This window comes from Triturus cristatus, chromosome 1_1 (assembly GCF_964204655.1).
Source record: "Triturus cristatus chromosome 1_1, aTriCri1.1, whole genome shotgun sequence".
Taxonomy (NCBI): domain Eukaryota; kingdom Metazoa; phylum Chordata; class Amphibia; order Caudata; family Salamandridae; genus Triturus; species Triturus cristatus.
Genome location: NC_140579.1, coordinates 270,246,889 through 270,252,355, shown reverse-complemented (window position 1 = coordinate 270,252,355; position 5,467 = coordinate 270,246,889). Strand labels below are relative to the sequence as shown.

Here is a 5,467-nt window from a genome sequence, read left to right as displayed (position 1 = left end):
CCCCACCCCCGGTCAGACTGTTTCTGCCACTGGTGTGGGGACCGTGGACCCCCCTGTCCTGCCGACCTCACCTGAACCCCATGCTGCTCCCATAGAGTTGGGCACTGCAGTGGAGTCCACGACCACCCCATCTGACTTGGGCACTGCAGTGGGGACCCAGTCCACTCCATCTGACCTGCCCACTGCAGTTGTGCCGGCACCCACCCCATCTGACTTGTGCCCCACAGTTGTGACTGCTCCCACTATGTCAGACACCTCCACTGCAGTTGCCAGTAATTCTCCTGCATCCATCACCCCTTCACTGCCTCCTTCTGCTGAGCCCTGATCCTGTCCCTGCGGTGCCTGGCCTGCCCCCATGTACGTCCATCCGAGTGGATGTCCCCTGTCCTTAGTAGTGCAAGCAAGCATCGTTTGACCGTTGTCACTCACATCCCATTTTTGACATTTGGATATGGACTGGCCATTGGTCTTTGTTTTGCAATGACTTTGCATTTGCATTTCAAATTTGCTGAATAAAGTATTTGTATTTATCCTTGTGAATTTGATTTAGCTGTACATTATGTTGATGATGTTTACCATGACCTTGCAGTTATAATGCTGAATTTTATTTTCAATGTTGAATACTGAGGTGTTGATGTGATGTACTCCATGTGGTCCATGAGATATGTATCCTATTCTGGTCGGTATCCATGTTATCCTTTGCAGCAAACTGGGTGTGTCATGATTAACAATTTGTGAACATCTCTGTAAACATTTCATTTGCATGGTCACTTCTGTGGCTTGCACACATGCACATATGATGTGCTTCCCATTGTCCAATTTGTCTGTTTCCCCGACTGTGGGCGCATCTCCACTGGACCTGCAGGTGTGGGCATCTTTGGTGTAGGAGCAACTGTGTCCTCTGTCCAACTTGCTAGACATATGTATTGATTATGTGCAGATAACTTAAGGGACACTCCCGTACCCAGGCTGCGACCAGAGCTTTCATTGGGTGGTAACTGATGGCTGACTGACCAAGTGTTCTGCTGACATGACTGAGACCTGCTGGGACTATGTTTGGCACAGCTGAGCTTCCACAGGAGTTGAGTCCCCTCAAGTAAGTGTGTTGTTCCTTGACATTGCCTGGGCCCATGGTGTGTGTTGTGTGAGCATGTGTGTGTGTGTCCACATCCCTTTTTCTACACAGGCTGTGTTCCCTTGATATGTTCCTGTTGTTGATGCTTGCTGAGTTGTCCTGTGTTCATCCCACATCTTTGTCCTGAGTTACCAGATATGTGGGTGCATGACACACCACTGTTCATTGGTGTTTCATTATTGGGATTTGTCAGTTCTGAGTGGTGATGATGTGGTCAGACGCAGATGTGACACAGTCAGGGGTCCCCAAGGCACTTGTTTGTTCGCAATATCATGTAGTTGTCCCTAGGTGGTACCTTTCAGTGATTGAGACATGTGTATGTGTGTGTGACTGCTCCCACTCGTCAGGTTCAGAGCTGCAATGTTGGCAAGTGTCAGCATGTGTGCCTTGTGGTTCTCCTTGGCTTCTGCATTTATCCTGGGACTGTGGCAAGGATTCTTAAGGTTACGGGAGCTTTGACGTCATGGCCATGTACCGCATACTGTGCAGTATGTCTGTCATTCACCAGGGTTGTAGACTGTCTTTGTGTGATGAGTCTGTGCACCTTAGTTCCTCCCAACATTATTGTCCGGCCGGAAACTGCTGTGGGAACTGCTTCCGGGCGACTCAAATCGCCGATCGGAGGTACGGCTCATATGGAAAATGCTGCTGGAGTCGCAGCATACATGTCGGTCAGAATTGTGTCAGTTATGCGCATCGTACTTCAACGCCTGGACAGACCGACTCCCGGAACGTGTCGGTCACAATGTAAGGCTATGAACAGCTCTTGGAGAGCTATCCGACCCGGATCGGAATCGACCCCTCTGTCTCAATACCCTTTTACCACTCCTTTTAGGTAAGGAGCAATCGGGTTTCATCAAAGTTAGACACATTTCAGATAACATTAGAGTATTATTTAACACTTTAAGAAAGTCCCACAAGTAAATATAATCATTAGCTGCTATTTCCCTTGATTCTGAAAAAGCTTTTGATTGAATAGATTAGACTTTTATTTTGCACCCACTTTTCTGGTTAGGTTTTGGTCCCAAGTTCATTTCCTTGATATCCCTTTTATAAACTGCCTCAAAAGTCTTTATTTTTGCAAATGGTCTTATTTCTTACTCGTTTTCTTTCCATAGAGGAGTAAGACAAGGTTTTATTCTTTCCCACTCCTTTTCATTCTTGCATTGGAACCCTTTCTTCCAAAAATATAAAAAAAATCCTAACATATTCCGTTTCCAAGGTGGAAATAAATAGTGCTTATGCCGATGACTTTCTATTATTTTTACTCATATCTGAATCTTTGCTCCCAGCTTTTCTTGCAGAAGTCAACTCTTTTGCTGCTCTCTGAGGTTATAAATTAAACCCAGATAAATGTGAAATTCTTCCTCTAAACATTTTAAGCCTTAAACAATATTTTATTTAATGCAATTTTGAATGGAATCCTCACATAATTAAATATCTAGGACTTTGGTTTACATCCTCCATTAAACAAGCAACATATTTAAACCTAACTGCAGTTATAACCAACCTGACTCTCTCAACAACTAGATGCCACCCTTTATTTCAATTTTGGTGTGGTAGACTGCATACTACCAAGATGATTCTTGTACCCATTAATCTCTTTAACATATCTTCAATTCCTCCTACAATTCTTGCTCATTTCTTTAAAAAAATACTTTAAACTTACCTCCTTCCTATGTAGTAGGAAAAAAACTTGTATGTATCTTCTTAATCTTAAAGGAATAAACATCATAGCTGTGTAAATTATCCCGACTTCCAATCATACCATATTGTTTTCTTACTTAAACAATCTTCCAAATGCTTATCAGATTCACCTACAGACTCGCCCCCCCCCCCCTTCGGAAAGATATTGAATTATCCCTCTTTTATTACATTTCATAAAGTTCAACTGCTCTACAATTTCACAAAAACATACTGTAACAAAATTAACACTTTAACACATGCTATTGCCTATGCTATAACTACACTATTATCGCATATTCCTACCACAGTTCATGATACCCAGATTACTCTTCTTCTTTCCAAGTCCCCCACTGCTTCATTCGTCTATAAACTTCCTACTAAAATCCCGGAAAACAGACACAAATTGGAAGTTGAATTAAAATGGGAAAAAAGATTTCCAAATTTCATGGCCTATCACACTTTAGGATAAAATTTGGTTGAAACTTTCATTTATTATATGCTTGTAATTTTGTTGATGGCATGTTAATACTGATCATATATTCCTTTACTAATTTTCTCACTGTCCTGACCTCTACTTCCATCAGACACTGTTTACACTTATCATACTCCTTAATCTTATTTTCCTCTCTTTACTCCTCTTACCCGTGCTTTATGATCATTTATATGCAACTTATTTCACTTAAATGATGTGCTGTGTTTATTTACCAATCTCCTGTTAGTATCCTTATACTCACAGCTTTTACTGTGATTATGTAATGTGTGTTCCAATCTTATTTAATAAACTCTTCTTCAAACTATATAGTAGGATGAGTATCAAACATAATAATACATGAGCTATAAATATTTTCTAGTTTTCCAGGCATCAGATTTGAGAATATTAAATTATTTGCATGAGTTTTGAGTTGACACGCTAAATTGCATGGCAAACAAGACTAATACTGGACAATGAGTTAAAGTAAACTTCTTACCCCTTCTTCTAAAATAGATCCATTCTGCAACACTTGTTTTACATGTTCAACTTTTCGTATTCACTAAAAGAAAGTACCCTATTGTCTTTAGGCTAAGTTCACACTATACAAGAACCAAATATGGAAGTCATTTTAGCGTTGTCAACAAAGAAGCATACATGAATGACAGAGTTTTTTTCAGTATTTTCCCTGTTTGTTCTTAATTCTTAGAGAAGGGAACATCTGTAGTTGTGCTTTCGGGGCAAGGTTTAATGGTGCCTTTTCTCTGTGTGCATTGCAGTGTGGTTAGAAGTTTCTTGTTGGTCTTGAGGATCACAATTGGGCTCACTGCAGCATACAAGGTGCCAAAGAAAACTCTAGCATCAGATATGGCCGGTGCCACTCTGGAGACAAACAGAGTATAGATCCACAAGCCGCTGTCCAGACCAAACAACAGAACATAGAGACCAACAAGACGACTGCTCTTGCTGCTGTATACTCGACTGTCCTACCAGAATTTCTGTCTGAGCTCCTTATACCGCGCACCTGCCTCCTGCGCCGATATAACTAAGAACAATGTAGTAGCTCGCAACAGTCATGAGTCCCACAAACAGGAAGTCTCGCAAGGCAATGACAGTGCCATTAGCCACATAGGATGTGAAGGTTGAGAAGTCGTGGATGCAGAATTCTAAATACATGATGTACTCTGATGTTGTGTAGTTGGCTATTGCCCGGACCTGCAGAATACACGAAGGGTAAATGGAGCAGTCAATGCAACATAGTGCCATAATTATGACTGTGATGTTTCTTGGCACTTTCTTCTTCAAGGGAACCCATGACTTTGAGGGCGGGGCTATAATGATGCACTGGTTGCAGCTCAGGAGACATGTGATGCAGATGGTCATTCCACGGGAGACACGATACATGAAGGAGATTATCTTGCACTCATAGTCATTGAATATGTTCTGAATGCCAAAGGATTTCACCATCTGTGGGATTCCTTTTGTGATTATTACCAACAGGTTGGCAGCAGCTAGTCCTAAAAGGATGACATTCGGGGCATAAGCCTCTTCTCCAAGATCCGGATGTGAACAACATTTGCCAGAATCAAGACATTGCCTAGAATTCCAATGGAAACCAAAGAGGAAAAGCCAATGGCTTTTAAGATGAGGGGAAACTCCATGGCACCTGAAAACAAGCAGAAGTCTTTGTTAAAGTGAGACCAAGATGCATAGCAGTGGTGCCTGGTTTTACATTGCCCCCGATTGAATTGTCTACATAAGTTCCTATACTGGTAACTTTGAGTGCTCGGTTAGGTTTAGCAGTATGTCAATTTGCAAAAGATTTTTGTTCTTGTGTACTTTGAGTATTTTGCCCAAAAACAATGAAAAAACATATGGTTTATGAAGTTCTCTGCGATTGGGCTTGATGAGTCACTTGCTAGGACAAGTTGTGCAAGGTAATTCACTCTTTTATAAATGCAGATCTTTCAAACTCTTATCTACGTATTTTGAAAGGAGAAGATGAGCAATAAAGTGAAAAAAAAGTTATTGTGTTGTTTGAGCATGTTGTATTGCAGTGTTATTTGCTGGAGGGAAACAGTACTTGGGCATAGGAGAGAACGCAGGAAGGTTTGGTAATAATCAGGGATAGTTCGACCGTATCTAATACTTTTAATACCCAAAATCCTCTCTACTCT

The 5,467-nt window shown here is 41.4% G+C and overlaps 1 pseudogene; it reads right to left on the bottom strand.

Moving 5' to 3' along the window:
- Nucleotides 1-3,988: 3,988 nt before the first annotated feature.
- LOC146870112 (olfactory receptor class A-like protein 1) lies at nt 3,989-4,951 on the bottom strand (annotated as a pseudogene).
- Nucleotides 4,952-5,467: the final 516 nt, after the last annotated feature.